The 23,582-nt window shown below is 38.7% G+C and overlaps 1 protein-coding gene across 3 annotated transcripts in view; it reads left to right on the top strand.

Annotated features, from left to right (window-relative positions):
- Nucleotides 1–23,582, top strand: part of LOC124296798 (uncharacterized) — a 34,393-nt gene that overhangs the window by 8,281 nt on the left and 2,530 nt on the right. The gene's annotated exons all lie outside the window — the stretch shown is intronic.

Genomic DNA, 23,582 nt, shown 5'->3' with positions numbered 1-23,582 from the left:
AAAGGAAGAGATACGATGTCACACAACAATTTGCGGGAAATATAATCTCATATTTTGCGGGAGAAAAGTGCTACTTTTTTCCCGCAGATGAGAGAAGAGAGTTGAGAGAATACGCCACTTTGATCCGCTTTTCGGATCAAGAGAGTTGACATTATGGTTGAATCGGGAATAAGATCCATGTACGATTAATGTACAAACGTACTCGAAAGAAAAGTTCAACCGGTAGAGGTACCCGAAAATTGGAACCATCCAAATGATTGATAGATAAACTACCATCCGAATATAGTGACGCTTGGATTCTGCTGCGTAGTCCAGTCGAATTCCGAGTTGGCGCAACGCCGCATCCTGTTGACTAAGATTGTGGAGAACCGTGGCAAACTGAAAACGTTGTGCAACGACTAAATTAATTGTACACATGCTAATAATGGAAAGTACCGAAATATCATGTGCTTTACACGTGCCACTTGAAGTACCTTTTCCTTGCCAAGTATAATGGTTAGAAATATCACAACCATCGCTGTCACTTCGCATATGAACACAGATTTCGTACTTATGAATGAAACCCTGGAGTTTTCCGTGCTAGAAACATATCATCGTGGTGAATAATTGTGAGCGAGATGTCATTTCGCTTACGCAAGTGGCATAGATTTTTATTATAAGTTGTGCAAAACAATTACACATGTACCTTTTGGAGAATTGACTGGTTTCCGTCGTCTGTAGAAACAGAGCCCATGTTATCAGAGAGACGATAACCATTCCGTAGACGATCGAGACGTAACTCGTTGAGTACCTTCTTCTTCCAACGGGTCCCTTCAAGGTTAGTGGAAACGTCCCAGTGACGTGGCCAACGCACGCAGCGGCACTTAGTACGGAATAAAAGTCTGAATCAGCTTTTTTCGAGCCTTGAAATTAGAGAAACAACTGTCAAGTATACCGCATCCTTGCTGTACATTTGGCATAAACAATTATGCACATAACATTTATTCGTCGTTTTCTTTACGCACAAGACAAAATCAAATACAACGAGTATTTTCTTCACAATCTTTAAAGGTCTGCACTTACTTTCGACACTGCATACATTTTTCACATTCGTCTTGTTTGGTTGGATCATTTTTCATCGGTCTGTTTACTGCAGTATATCTTCAATGAAATGAAACTTCTACTTTACTTTTTCCTAGAATATACTTGATCCGGAAAATGGGGCTTTCAAAAAATGTCCGATTGCGGTGTACTTTATTCAATAGTCTCTCTGAGCCGAATGAAAAGCCACAATGAAAGTTTACACGGTCGTTTTCTAAGGCTTGAATACGAGAGTGAATCGAAGCTTTTTCGCACGTCGGCGAAACTTATATGCTTATATTATTTCATTTCCTCTTTTCACTGTTACCCACGAATATTGCTGATACACCGTCGCGATAAGAATAAGCGCCAAAAATTCAGGTTTCGTCTTGACGTTATTCAATGCATTTCTTACAACAGCGACGTGGCAGCATTAAACACTTTGAATTGTTATTTTGAAAATATGAAAAACTTATTCTCTCAGTTACTTGACATCTCATACCCATCTATTTTTCTTGCTTGATTATTTTCGAACTCAATATCTATTTAACACCCACTGTAACTGTATTCGAACCGGCTGTATACGGTCATTGTGCCTTCCTAAAGGCAGCATCAACGAATTCCAGACAAACAAAAGGGGCAAACCGATGAAATATTCAACTCCCGATAATTTCAGTACAGATAAGTTGGGAAGATTTGTGATAAAATGACTACAATGACAAACCGTGTATTTTCTGAACTTACATGAAAAAACTGCACGCCCGGCGAACATTGTTTGATGAGTTCCACTGATAGATCGATGTACTGGAATGGTGTACGAATAAACTGTGTCGCTTTATGTTCCTTCGTCATTTCACTGTGGGTGGCTCCTCAAACACTTGATATGCAACACAGACTTTTGAATATTTTTTTTCATGTACTGTCGAACAAGATAAAAAATAAATATTCAAAACTTCGATGCAAAATATTTGAATTTGAGGTAACATTCATTATCTAAATATGACTCTTTTGGTTAGTGAATTGATGTCTACTACCTCAAATCGAGATTCCTGTGCCTTCTGGGTCATTCTTATAAAATGTTTGTTAAGAAACCTAAATCTTCCCTTCGGTAGATGAATCACGTCTATGAATATATATGTGCAAGCCGTTGTCCAAATAATACATGATTTATGAATCAACCGGATACTTACAAGTCTGCAAAAAAATTTAACAAACTTGTTTTTCTCATTTGTACTACCAGCCAGCCACATTCTCACTCAAGTATTCTCGTTGCATTCATATATTTGGAGTGCTCACTCGAAGGATAGCTCTTTGTTAGAATAATCCTCAAGCATTGAACTTATTAAAATGAGTGGTAAATATATTCCTAGCTGAACGTAGCTCCATTTGAATTCTTTCGCGTAGTCCAGTCGAATTCCAATTTGGCCCAATATTTTATCGTTATTCCTGATGTCGTCGAGGACAGTTGCTAACTGAAAAAATCGTCCACCAAGCATCACGATGGAATACAACGAATTATATCATCTACGTTACAAGCGCCACTGGAAATACCTTCTCTTTGCCAAGTACAAGAGACGAAAATATTACAACCACCGAGACAAGTCTCAACATGATCATCATAGTTTCACTTGTAGTTACAACTTTGTTGTCTTTCAAGCTGGAGACAAAATTTCGTAATCAATACTAAGAACCAACGTATCATTTGGTCTATGTAATGTATCATATATCAATATTTTTGATTTCTACGTCCGTTTGTTTCTGGCTTACGAGGTAATTGACTGTGACCATTCAATGTTGCGAATTCCGGCCACGTGCTCTTTGTAAAATATGGATGTTGGACACCAATTGCCTTCTGGAATAATAATTAAGAACGAAGCGGAAATGTAGAAGCGACGAGATCCTTCTCAGAACGTTTGGACTATACCTTTAAATAAATTTACGAGACAAGACAGACAATTTATATGTGATGAAAAAAGTATTAATTTGTTTATTCAAGGAATTGACTGAATAAGAGAAATACATATGATGGGTGGAGTAATAATGTTGGATGTTTAAAAGTTAGCACAGTTTTAAGTGTATTTGGGATGGGTGAGTACTTTGGATAATTCCACTGTCACCAGCGAATAGTTGGAGATGTAAGGATAATACCGATCCTCCTATATTAGAATGTTGTACACAGGAATAGAATGGTGATAAATAATAAAACCGCCGCTGTCGGATGGTTAGAATATAAATAATAATTCCGCTTTCGGTTTGTTCCTGTTTATCTTCGTGAGGACCTATCGACGCATGATAACTTTGTAATTGAAATTACGAAGGTACCAAGAAGGGTTTAACTCTTGATTAAATCTATCGCGACGAAACTTCCTTCCGGAAGTTATGTATATGAGATTTTATTTCGTTGATCTGAATAAAATAATGACATTGCGTGATTGTGGCGGGTGAGTTGTAATAATGTTGCAAGTGAAATTATAGTAGAAGTATTCTGACACGTTACAATGTGAGTGAGTTGTTTGCCCCGTTACGTGGTGTCGCATTCGCCGCTGATGCGTCGAATTGTGCCAGAATTACGAGATACCCGCTCACAGTTGCAGCTACCTGTAATTGATGCGATTGATCAGAAGTAGTTGGTGAACTCTCTGCCTTTCCTTTATTCGATCGAGTTTAAGTCACGAAGGTAGCGTGAATTGACACATTCGATAGCTCCGAATACTCGATAATCGCCACTACTTACTAACTGAATAAGACTTGGATCCAATGGGAATAATCCTAGACCAGAGAATTGAATCCTCTCGTGGTGCATCTGCAACGAGAACAATCGAATCTGGAAATAAAAGCACAATTTCTGTTATAATAATATTTGCTTTTTCCCGACGTCAGAAGTCTGGTCAAAACTGCTTGTGTACAGGTGCATTTAATAATTCATTAATCACAGCAAGAAGGGTGACAAGTTTACCACTATAATACGAACACGTAGGAGAGACATTACGGACAGATTTATCGAGAATGTATAATAGTGGTCCGGTAATAATGGACTGCCTCGTACGCCATGTTGCTCATTCTCGCATTGTTACCAGATTAACATAAAAAAAATTTGTAACTCTCTTGCTTACCGCATCTTTCAACGCCGTATCGAGTTCGCTGAACGTGAATTTGTGAATCACCTTTCCAGTTCTATCAGCCTGAAAACGGTCAGTTGAAAATTTTCGTGAAGTCTGTTTGACGTTTGGCATTGGCGGCCATCCATAGTCACGTTAATACGTGTGAAAACCTGTGCAACTATTCATCGTATCTCACCTGATTTTTTGTCATGCTGCAAAGTATTACCAGAAGGGTCACTTGAATGCAGTTGAATAATGCAAAACTAAGGAATCCACTGGCATCGGAAGGTTCGTCACTTCGGTCGTTCATCATTTGCAAACAGTAGTACAAGTTCACCGTCAAAAGTAAACTGTTACAGATAATTACTACAACCTGTTGAAATTTATACAGTCATTAAATTCTCGGTGAACCAAATCTTTTGCACCGCGAAAGTAACGTGTGGAAGATTTACAATTGTGATTTGAAATATTTGATTGATTTCCATTGCCTCACTGCACAAAATCCCATGCGTCTCAGCTATTGAACGGACTTTCAACGAAATTCTGTAGCGACTGTAAAGTACCTGAAAATTGTGTTGAAAATTCGTCAGAGGGAAATGATGGGAATCATGGTCATCGTGGTTTCTGGGCCACAAGAAAGAGAACATTCGAATTGACGAAGGTATTCGTTTCCTAAATGTGAATCTTTAACGGCAAAATCATTTTGCTCGTAATAAATTTTTCTTAACAAAGGTACGTTGGTATTTGAATCCATTGAGTTTTTGCCAAGGACTCTCAGGGTAGTTGAATTTCAAGTTTATGACATTTTCCTTCGATGCATTACAGTCCATTCGTTTGAAATTGAACAGAACCATTGATCAGCCAAGTGTTTAAATATTGATGCAATAACAGATCTTAAATCTAAATAAATGAGTACATGCATTACCTCCGACTGCAGAGAATTCTTTGTTTTCTCAGTCATTTTCAACAAATGTTCGTTAATTAACCTGAATCTGTCCTTTACGAGACGAATCATGTCTCCAAACATATACAAACTTGCCTGTCTCCAAGTAATCGAGCAAGTGAATGTCAACCAGCCGATGAAGTATCTGTGAAACGGTGTAATAAAATCGTTTCAAACGCTGACCTCCAGAAACAAAGATCTTCGATTGCATTTATGATTCAAGTACAAACTCACTTCAAAGAAAAGTTCAACTGGAGGAAGTACCCGAGAACTGGAATCATCAAAATGATTGATAAATAACCTCCGAGCCGAATGTAACTCTGTTTGGATTCTGCTGCGTAGTTTATTCGAATTCCGAGTTGTCGCAACGCCGCATCCTGTTGCCTGACTTTATCCACAGCCGTGGCGAACTGAAAACGTCGTTCAACGACTCAATATTGCACACAGGCCAATAATGGAAAGTATCGAAATATGTGCTTTAGACGCGCCACTTGAAGTACCTTTTCCTTGCCAAATATAATGGTTAGAAATATCACAACCATCGCTGCCACTTCGCATATGAACACAGATTTCGTACCTATGAGTGAAACCCTGGAGTTTTCCGTGCTAGAAACATATCATCGTGGTGAATAATTGTGAGCGGGATGTCATTTCGCTTACGCAAGTGGCATAGATTCTTATTCTAAGTTGTGCAAAACAATTACACGTGTACCTTTTGGAGAATTGACTGGTTTCCGTCGTCTGTAGAAACAGAGCCCATGCTATCAGAGAGACGATAACCATTCCGTAGACGATCGAGACGTAACTCGTTGAGTACCTTCTTCTTCCAACGGGTCCCTTCAAGGTTAGTGGAAACGTTCCAGCGACGTACCCAAAGCACGCAGCGGCACTTAGTACGGAATAAAAGTCTGAATCAGCTTTCTTCGAGCCTTAAAATGAGAGACACATTTATCAAGTATACCCCAAAAAATCGCATGCTTGTAATATAATTGGTACGAACAATTATGCAAATGATATTCACTCGTTAGATAATATATTTCAATCAGTAATTGACGTAAACGAAACTCAAAAATTTCCCATGAGGTCGATATGAATTAGTTCTATACAAGTGAGCTGCCGTTGCTTTCTCTGTGCAAGAGAAAACATCAAATGCCTAGTGTATTTTCTCACAATCTCTCAAGGTTTTCACTTACTTTCGACACGCCGCCATACGTTTCCGACAGGCGCCATGTTCGGTTGAATCATTTTTCAGTAGCCTATTTGCCGAAGTATAACTTCAACTTGTCAATTATCCGTTTTCATTTTCCGTACAATATCGTGGATCCGAGAAAATCGGACTGTAAAAAAATGTCCGATTGCGGTGTACTTTATTCACAAGTCTTTGTGAGCCAGCTGAAAAGCCACAATATTAGAGTTTGAATAGTCATTCTGTAAGGGTCGAGTACGAGGATAATTAGAATCTTTTTTGGCACTTTTACGTATCAATAAAGCTGATATATCGTTACGTTAAACATCAGCGCCAAAAAAATTCAGCTCTCGTCGTGACGTTATGTTCAATGCGTCGCTTCCAAAAGCTACGTGGCAGCACACTTCCAAATATTTTATTAATATCTAAAAAATGTTTTTTTAGTTTCTTGACATGGTACTCGTCTGTAGTTGTCACTCGATTTCTTTATAAATTACTGTCTACCAAACACCCATCGTAACTGTTTTCGAACCAGCTGTATAGATTCCGCGTGCCTTCCCGAAGAGAAAATCAACGAATTACAGACTGAGCAAAAAGGGCAAACCGCTGAAATATTCAACTTCCTGAAATTGTAGTACAGATAAATTGAAAAGATTTCTGATAAAGTGACTACTGTTTATTTCAATCCGTGTGATTGTTGTACAAATGTATGTGAAAAAACTGCACGCCCGGCGCGCGTTGTTTGATGACTGTCATTGATAAGTCAATTTACACAGCGTACGAAAACAATTAAACGCTTTATATACTCTTGTCGCTCGGTTGAAATCTCAATTTTCACTCTTTCACTTTTCACATATATTCCCTAGCAAAATTGAATTGTAAAAGGTCAGTATGTTGTAAAAAACGATAGAAAATATTGATTACACATTATTTATTTGTTACTCAAAAGTGTTGAAACAAGTGTATCGAGGAAATTATTTATGACGAATGACATATGTATTGAAATCATTAGGGCCACTGTTGCGCTTCAAAAAAATTTTTGCACGGTAACGTAAAACCGTCTGCAGGCTAGACTGCGGACAGAGAGTTTCAAAGGATCGAATGAATTCGTTAGGTACTTCTCAGAGTAGACGGTTGAATTCTTGAAAATATACACGTCCTGCGTAATTCTGAACCATATCGCAAACAATTACGACGAGAGCAATGTCGATTGAGTTGATTATTCCCCAACTGAAGTATCCCTTTCTCGATCTTTGCATCTTTGCATACATCTGCAAACTGAAATTGTAAAAAATTAGGAAGTGTACTTAATATCACTACAACTCGGACGAGCATTACTCGAAACCGTATGTAATAACAGAGAGGTATGGTAGGGCGAGGAGGTGAACGACCGCTATATATCAGCTAGAGATTCGTAAAGGGACAGAACGTATTATAATACTACGATGTGTGTGTAAATGGATCCAAGTACGCTAATTCACGCACACTACAGCGAGTGATCAACAAGAAAATACGGTCCAAAGTTCTCAAAATCCTCGCGAGAGCAACCGAGACGAGAATTTGGAGGAGAATCCAAAACCGGATCAGTATTGGTCGAAACTCGTAAGAGACAACACGTGAGTCTTGTTGAAAGTAGCTCGTTATGTGTGCGAGAGTGATACAGTGAACTGTGTGAACATGGGGTTATCAACTCGACGAATCGAGGCTCGCAATGATCGATTTGATTATCAAATGACGTTGGATCGTGTTTCTGTTGTACTTGTGATCGAGTAAATACATGCGAGAGCAGAACTGGGTAGAACCGGTTGAGGATTCTCGCGCCGGCCTTCCCGGGGCCTCGTGATCGAGGTTTGGACCCGGGATGGTTGACACGTTGGGAAACCAACGTGGTTATTACAGTCCGCGGATCAGGAACACTTGAGAATAAATAACAAATCACACAAAATTGGTGTAGCCGCGTGGGCTGGTCTTGCCAGGGTAGCTAAGCTGGTGGTTTCCGTGTCGGGAAAGCGGCGTGGCTTGCAGCCCCCGGTTAAAATAGTACAGGTACTGACCGATGATTTCGGGTGAGATGGTACCTCTACACGTCATCTTGGGGCCTACTCCGGTTCTGCTCGCGACGAGACCCGTGTTGAACGGATAACCCTTAGAAAGTTACCCAAGTTGACAAAAGCGTTGAATAATTACTGATTGAATGAATGTAAAGCCTGTCCAATAAACCCTGAAGTACAATTTCGTATCTGCTGGCCGTATTATTAATCGTTAAATCGACCCCGAACCCACTATTATTGTTTCGAGTCTTTCGAGAAGGGTGACTGTGAGACCCATAGCTAGAGCAAAAGGAAATTTGGGTACTTGTAGTACCCGGCTGTGAGGTCTGTCACTAACAATAACCTTGACAACCTTATGAATAAGATGAGTCATTGGAGAGTAAAATCAAACTAATCGACCGTGTACGTTTAGATGCGTTACCAAGATTCTCTCACGAAAACGCAATTAATCGAAACTGCTCTTAATGCGAGTCACTCGTTTGCCGCTTCTTCGCATGGCGTTTTGACATTCCTCGTTGCAGAATCGAATTGTACCAGAATGATTAGATACGTGGTCACAGTTCCAACTATCTGCAATTCAAACAATGGATCAGAAGTGGTTGGGAAATTCTTTCTTTCTTTCATGGAAGTTTTTCACCGTCGAACGCGACGTATAATATAACATAACGACACGTTTGGTGGTTTTGAGTGATTAATAATCATTACTTACTGATTGAATGAGAGTTGCATCCAATGGAAATAATCCGAGTCCAGAGAACTCGATTTTATCGTGATGCAGCTGCAACGAGAATAATTGAATCTGGAAGTGAAAGCATAATTTTTGTCATCATAAACATTCTTTCAAATCTTAATCACTATGTCGAAATGTAGCAATAACAGTCATGTATCAGTAATGAGGAGTTAACAAAGATTGAAAAAAAAAATTCAATGTCTGAGCAGTGATTTGTGGTGATAACGAAACGAAATTTCTGCCATCTCCATGACATTTTCAATTCCGATACAGAATATGAATCTGTTTCTCGTTGCGTTTACGGCAAAGAGTTACGTGCGCATAAAAATCGTCTTGCGTACCGTGTCATTCAACACCGAGTCGAACTCACTGACTTTCAATTCGTGAATCAGCTGTCCTGTCGAAGCAGCCTAAAAACGAACAGTTGAAAAATCTCGTGACTGCGTTTGACTTCTGACTATAGGAGACTTGAATGGGCTTGCTAATTTATCGGATAATTTGTGCGACAATAACGCAAATTTCACCTGATTCTTTGCCAAGGTGCAAACCGCAACTAAAAGAATAATTTGAATGCCGTTCCTCGTTCCGTAATTTATCCATAGAAATGATTTGAGATATCCGCCAGGCGTATAATAGACTTCTACATAACCAACGTAGCAGGAAAGTAACACGGTTGTAAACTGATAAAGAACTGTTCCAACCTGCATCGAAATGTGAATATCATTCGCGGATAAACGAATTTTGTACATCGTAAAGCAGTAAGTATCGAATATTTACTATCGGGAGATTGAATATACGATTAAGTTCCATTGCCGATCTGCACAAATTCCTGTGCGCCACAGATATCGAACGGACTTTCGCCGAAATTCCGTAACTTGTGATTACTGTCTGAAAAATATGCAGAAAATTTGTAATGGTATAACGGCTTGTTGATTGAAAAAAAAATATATATATTAATATGCAACGGCCTTCATTTGGTCCGATGATGAAAAATGGTTGAACTTGAGACATCATTCATCGTCATTGCCATTAAATGTGGGTCTTTCGGTGAATAAATTCAGATCTACTACCTCAGGATGAGACCCCTTTGCCTTCTGGGTCAATTTTATCACTTGCTCGTTGAGGAGTCTGAATCTTTCCTTCAGTAGATAAATTACGTCTATAAATATGTATTTGCAAGCTGACGTATAACTTTCCAAACATGGGTATATCAACCATAGTATGAATAATCTGCAAAAAGGTGTATTAAACTCTTATTTGTATCAGCTACCAGCCACGGTCTTATTCAAGAATTCTCGTTTTATTCGTCTATTTGAAGTACGTACTCGTAAGAAATTTCTGGTGATAAACAAAAATGGACGAAAAAACTCATAAAAACGGAAGATGCATATATTCCCATGCGAACGTAGCTCCACTTGGATTCTTTTGCGTAGTCTATTCGAATTCCAATTTGGCCCAATATTTTATCGTTATTCCTGATGTCGTCGAGGACAGTTGCTAACTGAAAAAATCGTCCACCAAGCATCACGATGCAATACAACGAGTTATATCATCTGCCTTACAGGCGCCACTGGACATACCTTCTCTTTGCCAAGTACAAGAGACGAAAATATTGCAACTGTCGAGCCGAGTCTCAATATGTTGAAGATAGCTTGACACGTTGTTATGACAGTGTTAAGTTTCGTGCTGGAGACAAAATATCGCAATCAACACTGAAGGCCAACATCTCATTTGGTAGATGTCATAGTCTGAATTAGGTATTTTGAATAGTTACAAATGATGAAATGTACAGGTGAAGTGATCGATTGTCGTCTTGTAGTATGCTGCTGATCGTTCCTCCTATGATCACGGAGAAAAGAACTGCTCCATAGATGATTGCAACGTAACTCGTCGAGTACTTTCTTGCTCCAATCCGCCCTTTCAATGTCAATACAAATGTCCCAGTAACGTAGCCAAAGTACATAGCGGGTTTTAGTACGGAATAAAAGTCGAAATTGGATTTTTTCGAACCTTGAAATATGAAAAACAATCATGTTCACCCAGGAAGACAGCATACCCGTTGGAGATTTGATAATATTATCTATTCGGATCGTATTCGCTCATCAGAAACCATATTTTGGACTAATAATTGGAAATGACACAAAAAATGTGCCACGATGCTCGCATCAATCAGTTTGGTGTAACTGAACACCCTTCGCTTTCTTTGTCCACGAAACGAAATCATGGCGAGTATTTTTCTTTTCTGATACCTTTGAAGGTCATACTCACCTTTGACACTCCAAACATTATCTTGTACACGTTTCATGCTCGGTTCGATAATTCTCTGCCAGTGTATATTCTGCAACGTATCTCAAACTTCTCCACCTTCTACTTTTGTAATCCTTGGCACATATTCCGAAACCGGAAGATTGTAGCTTATTCGAAATGGCCAATTGTGCCGTGCTATGTATACATTGGATTATCTTCGAGGCAAACGAAAACCCGGAATTCAAGATCGTACGGTTCCTCAGTGGCGTGGTAGGATGTCAGAATAACTTGAATTTCCTGCGTCCTGTCACGTAGTCAAAACGTGAAAGCTTATATTATCACGCAATATTGAACTGTAGTTTTTTGGCGGATCTTGTGCCTTTCCAAAGGCTGCATTCACGACACCAATAAGTTTGACAATGAGCTCAGAGTCACTGATGTGATTGAAACTGTTCAAACACTTTTTCGCGCAACGAATTGAATACGGACCAAAAGAAGGAGGCCGATGAAATATTGAAATTCCTGGAATTGTACTACAGAAAAGCTCACGAGATTACTGATAAAATGTCTACAATGACAAAACATTTGATTGTTGTACTCACGTGAAAAAATTACACGCCCAGCGCGCGTTGTCTGATTACTTCCATTGATAGGTCGTTGTACTTTGTAGTGTATGAAAAAACTGTGTCGCTTTATATTCCTTCCTTGCACGATTAAAATCCCAATATTGCTTCCCTACTCTATAGATATTTACTTACAGAATCAAACTAAAAATGGCGAAATTTATCGAAACGAATAGCTTTTAGTTGCAAACTATTCGAATATTTATCCGTACATGAACCCGAAAATCCCTTACTAGTCCTGGTATATTTCAGTTTGAGAAAAGCTAAACGGTATAATCGATAAAGTCAGCGAATCGGGTCTGCACATAAGATATTGGCATCGAGCATCGCGGGTCGTACTTTCGTCTTTCCATCTGCCGGATCCTTCGCCATTTTGGTTTGACTTCGATGTCTCCGCCCGTTAAAACTGTTTGATTTTGCACCAGACGTGAGGCATTCCGCGCCAAATCGACCAGGGTTTTTCCCTTGACCTCTTGGATTCGCGCCGTGATTTTTCATATTGTTTGTTCCGACTCCAAAAGGCGAGAGTCATTTCACTTCGGGTGGCTGCTCAAACACTTGACATACAACACAGAATTTTGAAAATTTTTTTTCAAGTATTCTGCCCAGCTCCACGTTTTTAATTTTTTTCAATACGATAGTTTTAACATGATCGAAAATAAAAATGAAAAACGAAAACATGCTCCATCTTTCAACCCTCGTTGAATAGGAAGGTGGGAGGGATCGAATTTGATGGAAGTGTGTTTCTTTGGATGACTCATTTTTTGCCTCCAATTCTCGCCGAAAATCTTGGGGGGCGTGTTTGATATGCTTATTCAGCTAGACTCTTTGATGAAACCAAATTTTGTAATTTTCAGTCGCTATTTATTGATCGTAATGAACCTTGGTACAATATTGCAGCGTATCATTGAGACTGTAGAAGATGATAAACCTCGTGAATAAGGTGAGTCATTGGAGAATAAGGTCAAACGAATCTACCGTGTACGTCTCGTTGCGTTACCGAAACTCTTTCACTAAAACGCAATTGTGAGTCACTCGTTTGCCGCTTCTTCGCATGACGTTTTGACATTCTCCGTTGCAGTATCGAATTGTACCAAAATGATTAGATACGTGGTCACAGTTCCAGCTATCTGCAATTTAAACAATGGATCGAAAGTGGTTGGGAAGTTCTGTCTCTCTTTCACGGAAGTTTTTCACCGTCGAACGCGACGTATAATATAATATAACGACACGTTAGGTTGCTTTGAATGATTAATAATCATCACTTACTGATTGAACGAGAGTTGGATCCAATGGAAATAATCCGAGTCCAGTGAACTCGATTTTATCGTGATGCAGCTGCAACGAGAATAATTGAATCTGGAAGTGAAAGCATAATTATTGTCACCATCAGGCTATTATGCTCGTTGATTATTCATCGCAAATCATAACCACTATCACATTGTTCTCTACTATGCGTATAGCTACTGAATTACATAATTCGCATAATTCACTAGTCACTCACTGTCAACCCCGAAAGAAAGAAGACCGAATGAAAAACATCTTCGAATCAATGATTGTGACAGGAAAGTAATAGTACGTTATGTAACAAAGGAATAAACTCGTCGATTATTCCCAGGGTTCAGTTCACTGCCTGACGATAAGCAAAGCAACTGAATTAACCGGTCGAACCAACTATCGGCCGAATAACCGGGTCAACAGTTTTCGTCGTTTAAACTCCGTACAGAAAGTTAAGTTGCAGACAAAGATTGATACGCGCATAAAAATCGTATTCCGTACCGCATCATTCAACACTGAGTCGAGCTCGCTGAACTTGAACTCATGAATCAGGTTTCCTGTCGAAGAAGCCTGAAAACGAAAAGTCGCAAAGTATTGTGACTCCATTCGACTTAAATGATGATGCGATTCGTTTAAAACTTTTTTTTCACACCAACACATATTTCACCTGATTCTTTGCCAAGGTGCAAACCGCTACTAAAAGGATAATCGGAAACAAGTTCGTCAATGCGTTAGAAATTGGGTGTAGAGCTAATTCAACCTGCTGGAGAGCCGGATTGGTGATTGTTCCATATATAAAGTGGATGGAAACTAGCAAGCGTGTGCAGTGAGAAAGAAGCGCAACAACCTGTACAAAAATATGACTATTATTCGCGGACAAACGAATTTTGTGATGTATAAATTATAAAAGTAACGTAGGTCTTGAAGATTTACTATCGTGACACTGAATATCCGATTAAGTTCCATTGCCGATCTGCACAAATTCCTATGCGCCAAAGCAATCGAACGGACTTTCGCCGAAATTCTACAGCTGCTGAATACTGTCTGAAAATTATGCGGAAAATTTGTTTTAATGCTCTGTCGAATAAAATCAACAAAAAAAACAATTCACAACTTCGATGCAAAATATTTGAATTTGAGGTAACATTCATTATCTAAATATGACTCTTTTGTTTAATGACCTGATGTCTTCTACCTCAAATCCAGATTCCTGTGCTCTCTGGGTCACTTTTATAAAATGTTCGTTAAGAAGCCTAAATCTTTCCTTCAGTAGATGAATCACGTCTATGAATAAATATGTGCAAGCCCTTGTCCAAATCATAGATAATTTATGAATCAACCGGGACCTTACAAATCTGCAAAAAAATGTAACAAACTTGATTTTCTCATTTGTACCAGCAGCCAGCCACATTCTCATTCAAGTATTCTCGTTGCATTCGTATATTTGAAGTAATCACCTGAAGGATAACTCTTCGTTAGAATGATCCTGAAGCATTGAAATTATTAAAATGAGTGATACATATATTCCCAGGCGAACGTAGCTCCGCTTGAATTCTTTCGCGTAGTCCAATCGAATTCCAATGTGGCCCAATGTTTTATCGTTATTCCTGATGTCGTTGAGGACAGTTGCTAACTGAAAAAATCGTCCACCAAGCATCACGATGGAATACAACGAATTATATCATCTACGTTACAAGCGCCACTGGAAATACCTTCTCTTTGCCAAGTACAAGAGACGAAAATATTGCAACCACCGAGACAAGGCTGATTACGATCACCATAGCTTCACTTGTAGTTACAACTTTGTTGACTTTCAAGCTGGAGACAAAATTGCTGATTTATGACTAAGAACCAACGTATCATTTGGTATATGTAATGATCTGAATTAGGTATTTTGAGTAGTAACAAATAATGAAATGTACTTTTGCATTGCATTGCCTTCTTGTAGTAGGGTGATCTTTCCTACCGTCATCAGGGAGAAAATAACTACTCCATAGATGATGGCAACGTAACTCGTCGAGTACTTTCTTGCTCCAATCCGTCCTTTCAATGTCAATACAAATGTCCCAGTAACATAGCCAAAGTACATCGCAGGTTTTAGTACGGAATAAAAGTCGAAATTGGATTTTTTCGAACCTTGAAATATGAAAAACAATCATGTACACCCAGGAAGACAGCATACCCGTTGGAGATTTGATAATATTATCTATTCGGATCGTATTCGCTCATCAGAAACCATATTTTGGACTAATAATTGGAAATGACACAAAAAATGTGCCACGATGCTCGCATCAATCAGATTGGCGTAATTGAACACCCTTCGCTTTCTTTGTCCACGAAGCGAAATCATGGCGAGTATTTTTCTTTTCTGATACCTCTCAAGGTCATACTCACCTTTGACACTCCAAACATTATCTTGCACACGTTTCATGCTCGTTTCGATAATTTTCTGCCAGTGTATATTCTGCAACGTATCTCAAACTTCTCCACCTTCTACTTCTGTAATCCCTGGCAGAATATTCCGAAACCGGACGATTGTAGCTTATTCGAAATGGCCAATTGTGCCGTACTGTGTATACATTGGATTATCTTCGAGGCAAACGAAAACCCGGAATTCAAGATCGTACGGTTCCTCAGTGGCGTTGTAGGATGTCAGAATAACTTGAATTTCCTGCGTCCTGTCACGTAGTCAAAACGTGAAAGCTTATATTATCACGCAATATTGAACTGTAGTTTTTTGGCGGATCTTGTGCCTTTCCAAAGGCTGCATTCACGATACCAATAAGTTTGACAATGAGCTCAGACTCACTGATGTGATTGAAACTGTTCAAACACTTTTTCCCGCAACGAATTGAATACGGACCAAAAGAAGGAGGCCGATGAAATATTGAAATTCCTGGAATTGTACTACAGAAAAGCTCACGAGATTACTGATAAAATGTCTACAATGACAAAACATTTGATTGTTGTACTCACGTGAAAAAATTACACGCCCAGCGCGCGTTGTCTGATTACTTCCATTGATAGGTCGTTGTACTTTGTAGTGTATGAAAAAACTGTGTCGCTTTATGTTCCTTCCTTGCACGATTAAAATCTCAATATTTGTTCCCTACTCTATAGATATTTACTTACAGAATCAAACTAAAAATGGCGAAATTCATCAAAACGAATAGCTTTTAGTTGCAAACTATTCGAATATTTATCCGTACATGAACCCGAAAATCCCTTACTAGTCCTGGTATATTTCAGTTTGAGAAACGCTAAACGGTATAATCGATAAAGTCAGCGAATCGGGTCTGCACATAAGATATTGGCATCGAGCATCGCGGGTCGTACTTTCGTCTTTCCGCCTGCCGGATCCTTCGCCATTTTGGTTTGACTTCGACGTCTCCGCCCGTTAAAACTGTTTGATTTGCACTAGACGTGAGGCATTCCGCACCAAATCGACCAGGGTTTTCCCCTCGACCTCTTGGATTCGCGCCGTGATTTTTCATATTGTTTGTTCCGACTCCAAAAGGCGAGAGTCATTTCACTTCGGCTGGCTGCTCAAACACTTGATATACAACACAGAATTTTGAAAATTTTTTTTCAAGTATTCTGCCCAGCTCCACGTCTTTAATTCTTTTCAATACGATAGTTTTAACATGATCGAAAATAAAAATGAAAAACGAAAACATGCTCCATTTTTCAACCCTCGTTGAATAGGAAGGTGGGAGGGATCGAATTTGATGGAAGTGTGTTTCTTTGGATGACTCATTTTTTACCTCCAATTCTCGCCGAAAATCTTGGGGGGCGTGTTTGATATGCTTATTCAGCTAGGCTCTTTGATGAAACCAAATTTTGTAAATTTCAGTCGCTATTTATTGATCGTAATGAACCTTGGTACAATATTGCAGCGTATCATTGAGACTGTAGAAGATGATAAACCTCGTGAATAAGGTGAGTCATTGGAGAATAAGGTCAAACGAATCTACCGTGTACGTCTCGTTGCGTTACCAAAACTCTTTCACTGAAACGCAATTAATCGAAATTGCTCTTAATGTGAGTCACTCGTTTGCCGCTTCTTCGCATGACGTTTTGACATTCTCCGTTGCAGTATCGAATTGTACCAAAATGATTAGATACGTGGTCACAGTTCCAGCTATCTGCAATTTAAACAATGGATCAAAAGTGGTTGGGAAATTCTGTCTCTCTTTCACGGAAGTTTTTCACCATCGAACGCGACGTATAATATAACATAACGACACGTTTGGTGGCTTTGAATGATTAATAATCATTACTTACTGATTGAACGAGAGTTGGATCCAATGGAAATAATCCGAGTCCAGTGAACTCGATTTTATCGTGATGCAGCTGCAACGAGAATAATTGAATCTGGAAGTGAAAGCATAATTATTGTCACCATCAGGCTATTATGCTCGTTGATTATTCATCGCAAATCATAACCACTATCACATTGTTCTCTACTATGCGTATAGCTACTGAATTACATAATTTGCATAATTCACTAGTCACTGTCAACCCCGAAAGAAAGAAGACCGAATGAAAAACATCTTCGAATCAATGATTGTGACAGGAAAGTAATAGTACGTTATGTAACAAAGGAATAAACTCGTCGATTATTCCCAGGGTTCAGTTCACTGCCTGACGATAAGCAAAGCAACTGAATTAACCGGTCGAACCAACTATCGGCCGAATAACCGGGTCAACAGTTTTCGTCGTTTAAACTCCGTACAGAAAGTTAAGTTGCAGACAAAGATTGATACGCGCATAAAAATCGTATTGCGTACCGCATCATTCAACACTGAGTCGAGCTCGCTGAACTTGAACTCATGAATCAGGTTTCCTGTCGAAGAAGCCTGAAAATGAAAAGTCGCAAAGTATTGTGACTTCATTCGACTTAAATGATGATGCGATTCGTTTAAAACTTTTTTTTCACACCAACACATATTTCACCTGATTCTTTGCCAAGGTGCAAACCGCTACTAAAAGGATAATCGGAAACAAGTTCGTCAATGCGTTAGAAATTGGGTGTAGAACTAATTTAACCTGCTGGAGAGCCGGATTGGTGATTGTTCCATATATAAAGTAGAAGGAAACTAGCAAGCGTATGCAGTGATAAAGAAGCGCAACAACCTGTACAAAAATATGACTATTATTCGCGGACAAACGAATTTTGTGATGTATAAATTGTAAAAGTAACGTAGGTGTTAAAGATTTACTATCGTGACACTGAATATCCGATTAAGTTCCATTGCCGATCTGCACAAATTCCTATGCGCCAAAGCAATCGAACGGACTTTCGCCGAAATTCTACAGCTGCTGAATACTGTCTGAAAATTATGCGGAAAATTTGTTTTAATGCTCTGTCGAATACAATCAACGAAAAAAACAATTCACAACTTCGATGCAAAATGTTTAAATTTCGAGGTAACATTCATTATCTAAATATGACTCTTTTGTTTAATGACCTGATGTCTTCTACCTCAAATCCAGATTCCTGTGCTCTCTGGGTCACTTTTATAAAATGTTCGTTAAGAAGCCTAAATCTTTCCTTCAATAGATGAATCACGTCTATGAATAAATATGTGCAAGCCCTTGTCCAAATCATAGATAATTTAGGAATCAACCGGGACCTTAGAAATCTGCAAAAAAAATGTAACAAACTTGATTTTCTCATTTGTACCAGCAGCCAGCCACATTCTCACTCAAGTATTCTCGTTGCATTCATATATTTGAAGTGCTCACTCGAAGGATAGCTCTTTGTTAGAATAATCCTGAAGCATTGAAATTATTAAAATGAGTGATACATATATTCCCAGGCGAACGTAGCTCCGCTTGAATTCTTTCGCGTAGTCCAGTCGAATTCCAATTTGGTCCAATAATTTATCGTTATTCCTGATGTCGTTGAGGACAGTTGCTAACTGAAAAAATCGTCCACCAAGCATCACGATGAAATACAACGAATTATATCATCTACGTTACAAGCGCCACTGGAAATACCTTCTCTTTGCCAAGTACAAGAGACGAAAATATTGCAACCACCGAGACAAGGCTGAATACGATCACCATATCTTGACTTGTAGTTACAACTTTGTTGACTTTCAAGCTGGAGACAAAATTTCGTAATCAATACTAAGAACCAACGTATCATTTGATCTATGTAATGATCTGAATTAGGTATTCTGAGTAGTAACAAATAATGAAATGTACTTTTGCGTTGCATTGCGGTCTTGTATTAGGCTGATCTTTCCTACCATGATCAGGGAGAAAATAACTACTCCATAGATGATCGCAACGTAACTCGTCGAGTACTTTCTTGCTCCAATCCGCCCTTTCAATGTCAACAAAAATGTCCCGGTAACGTAGCCATAGTACGTAACGGGTTTTAGTACGGAATAAAAGTCGAAATCGGGTTTCTTCGAACCTTGAAATTAGACAAACAATCAAGTAACAGCATCAGTTCGGGTGATTCTTGCTCATCAGACACTAATTTGAACTGATAATTGATGAAAATGACACCAAAAATGTGCCACGATGCTCGCATCAATCAGTTTGGCGTGATTGAACACCCTTCGCTTTCTTTGTCCACGAAACGAAATCATGGCGAGTATTTTTCTTTTCTGATACCTCTCAAGGTCATACTCACCTTTGACACTCCAAACATTATCTTGCACACGTTTCATGCTCGGTTCGATAATTCTCTGCCAGTGTATATTCTGCAACGTATCTCAAACTTCTCCACCTTCTACTTTTGTAATCCTTGGCAGGATATGCTGTGAGCCAGCTGAAAAGCCACAATATTAAAGTTTAAACGGTCATTCGGTAAGGGTCAAAGACGAGAAAAATTCGAATTTTTTTTGTCGCGTGAGTGAAACTTCAATGCTTCTATTATTCCATTTCCCCGTTTCACTTTTACGTATCAATAACGCTGATATGTCATCAGGTTAAACATCAGCGTCAGAATAATTCAGATCACGTCGTTATTTTATATTACATGCATCACTTTCAAAATATCTAATACTTATTTTTTCAGTTACTCTTAGCTACGACTTTTTTGCAACTTACCGTCTATCAAACACCCGTCGTAAATATTTTCGAACTGACTTTGTAGGTTTACTGTGCTTTTCTAAAGGGAGGATCAACGAATTACAGACTAAGCGAAAAGATCAAACCGATGAAATATTCAACTTCCTGAAATTTTAGCACACAAAAGTTGGACAGATTTCTGATAAAGCGGCTACAGTTTATTAGAAATCCGTGTGATTGTCAATGTCCGTGTACTCAAATGAAAAAACTGGACGCCCGACGCGCGGTATTTGATGACTTTCGTCGATAAGTCAATTTACAGAGTGTATGAAAACAATTTATCGCTTTGAACACTCTTGTCGCTCGGTTGAAATCTCAATTTTCACTCTTTCACTCTTTACATATATTCCCTAGCAGAATCGAATTGGAAAAGATGAAATTTGTCGAGATGAATAGTTTTGATTTGTTGTTAATTATTCAAATGCTATAGAAATTGCATTGTTTCGAGTCGTGCCAACTATCATTATGCGTCATTGAAATAATTAAAACACATTTATCAACAAATTATTTTGATCGATTCTTAAGTTCGGTTTCAACAATAATTCTATTAACTTGTGAAATTCACTAATTGTAGTCACACTAACAATATTACATATCAAAATTCGAAGTTCATTATTACTTATGGTTGTATTTTACGGTGTATGTTCTGCTATCTACCTCAGGTTAGCCAGGAAAATTATAAAGTACGCATCAATCGGATGAAATTAATTTTCGAGTATTTGTTTTTTTTTTTTTTTTTTCATTATCGATCAGCAGAAATAAGTAGATGATTGAGAATATCAATCGGCCGAATTGCAGTTTTATAAAATCTAGGGAATAATTTTTACCACCGATGCAGGGAAATCGTTTATCTCTTGGGTGATTTTTTTCAAATGATCGTTCAGAATCCTGAATCTTTTCCTTAAAATAAGAATCACTTCGACGAATAGAAACGTGTACGCGTTTTGTACAATGTTCGGGCTTATCCATGCGAACCAGTTTAATGGTGAGCTGCAAAATTAAAATATCAGTACTCACAGTACAAGGCATAACTCCACTAGACTTACGGATATTGTATATTATGTGTATAAAATAATACGTACCCCAAGTTAAAATCAAACTGATAACAAAAGTCATAGAGATAAAGAGTGAAAATCGTGAATAAAAATATTCCAAGGCGAATGTTACTTTGGTTAGACTCGGCTCTGTAATCTAGTCGACTTCCAATATTCCGCAGTATAGTTTCCTGCTGTCTTACAGTAATCTATTACATCTGAAAACTTAAGAATAGGCTCAATTTGTAATGTGAACAATTTCTAACGTTTATTGCATGATCTAAGTACTCCTGAAGTTACCTTTTCTCTGGTAATCATGACAGATGCAAATATGGCAGACGTAAGGAGTATCTCGAATGTCAATTCGAAGTGTATACTTATCAGTATAATTGTGTAATCCCTGAATCTGTAAGCGAGACATCGAAGTGACTTATTGGGGATTACGTCGCATCTTCGTTAATGAGAAGATGCCCGATTTCGTACTTTTCATTCCTTTTGTGAGTCTCCTTCGTCCGTAACAACAAACCACCGATTACCAAAGAGAATACAATCGCACCGTAGATCATCGCCGAGTAACTTGTTGTGTATTTTCTACCCCCCAAAGGGTCCTTTTAACGTCAGTGGAAATGTTTCAGTTGCCAGGCCGATATAAGCAGCGGGATTCAGTAGAGAGTAAAAATCTGAGTCTGATGTTCTCGCATCTTGAAATTGAAGGAGCAATGATATCGTCATAAATCAACGTTAAAGGAAGAAGTGCTACCGAAATATTTCGCAACCAATGACGTCAGACTCGCCATGATCACCCCATGCGTTTTTGACCACAACCATGGTTGGTTTGATGGTGTTTCGCCACTTTGCTCTCGGTTTGAAACCAAGTAACTTGGATGGGAAGTGAGACCCCTTCATACCGATGCGTAACTATTGGATATTGATGTTGCTTTTACACATTGCATTATTTCGCACACCTGCCTTCCATAAGCCTGATAAGCATCAGCCATTGATGAGACGACTTCGAGATATTCGTAGTTCGAATCTCTTGTTTTTCGAATAATACAGTACAAGGAAATTGTCTGACTTATCAACGTAGAAAGAAATCAGATTTGATCGTGTATGGGGTGATTTTACTTTAGTGCAGGATACTATTGAGTAAATTCATGGTTTAGTTTGTATGGGAAAGAGATTAACTCCATGCATTTTTGTGATGTCAGTAGTCCACAGCAGTTGATTTCCCGTTATCGTAACAAAAACTGCCATTCCGTATATCAGCACCACGTAACTCCTTGAATAGTGTCTTTTACCAAAGGTTCCTTTTATGGTTAGTGGAAAAATTCCAGTAACTTGACCAAAATACGTCACGGGAGTCAGTGCGGAATAGAAATCTTCCCGCGGTTCGGCGGTTTTTAAATCTTGAAATTAAAAGAACGTCATTCGGTTATAAACAGGAAATTTACGCTCACGCTTTTCGTCACAATAAATACGTTTAATCAACGGCACGTTTAGTATCAATAGCATATTTTACACCTAATTGAAGTGATCCGACTTACCTTGGATTTCCCATGCATTTTTGGCGGACCCCATGATGGATTTGATGGTTTACCAGCAGACAGTAAGAAGGCCCGTTTTCGCGCAAGAGTAAAACTTGTCTGTTTTAATCGATTGTCGGCTTTCAATGTTATGTTCACTACTAATACATGTTTGATTATTTTACCCACTTGCTAGGGCTGTGATGATAATTAATCAAAGAAAACGTCCGCTGACTGTTCATTAGTCTAATAACGTACTTAGGAATTCCATCGATGATCGCAATAATCTTAACTTCAACGTTCCATGCTCTATACTCTTCAGGAATATGGAAAAAAATAAGGTCAATCCATTTGATGCATTTATACATGCTGCACAGACGTGTAATGTTTGTGTTTGCATTGATTTTTTGTCACTGCACTGCTAAAATTAACACAAAAAACAAATGGAATAGTTTCATCGTGATGCCGATTGACGCATATTGGACTATTCTTTGCCTGAACATCAAAAGTACTTCGACAGAGAAACACGTGCTGATTAAATTCGTACGAAAGTAGGGCACTTCCATGCCGCCCAGGTCAATGGATATCTGTGTGAAAATTTGAGTATACGTAAAAAGTTGTAGAACATTGGAATTAATTTGACTAAAAACGTGTAGATGTACGTACCGCAAGTTGAACTCCAACCGATGAACAAAGTTATTGCCAGAAAGTACAACAA

This window comes from Neodiprion virginianus, chromosome 1 (assembly GCF_021901495.1).
Source record: "Neodiprion virginianus isolate iyNeoVirg1 chromosome 1, iyNeoVirg1.1, whole genome shotgun sequence".
Classification (NCBI taxonomy): Eukaryota; Metazoa; Arthropoda; class Insecta; order Hymenoptera; family Diprionidae; genus Neodiprion; species Neodiprion virginianus.
Note: the sequence above shows the minus strand (reverse complement) of the source record. Positions and strands in the feature narration are given on the sequence as shown.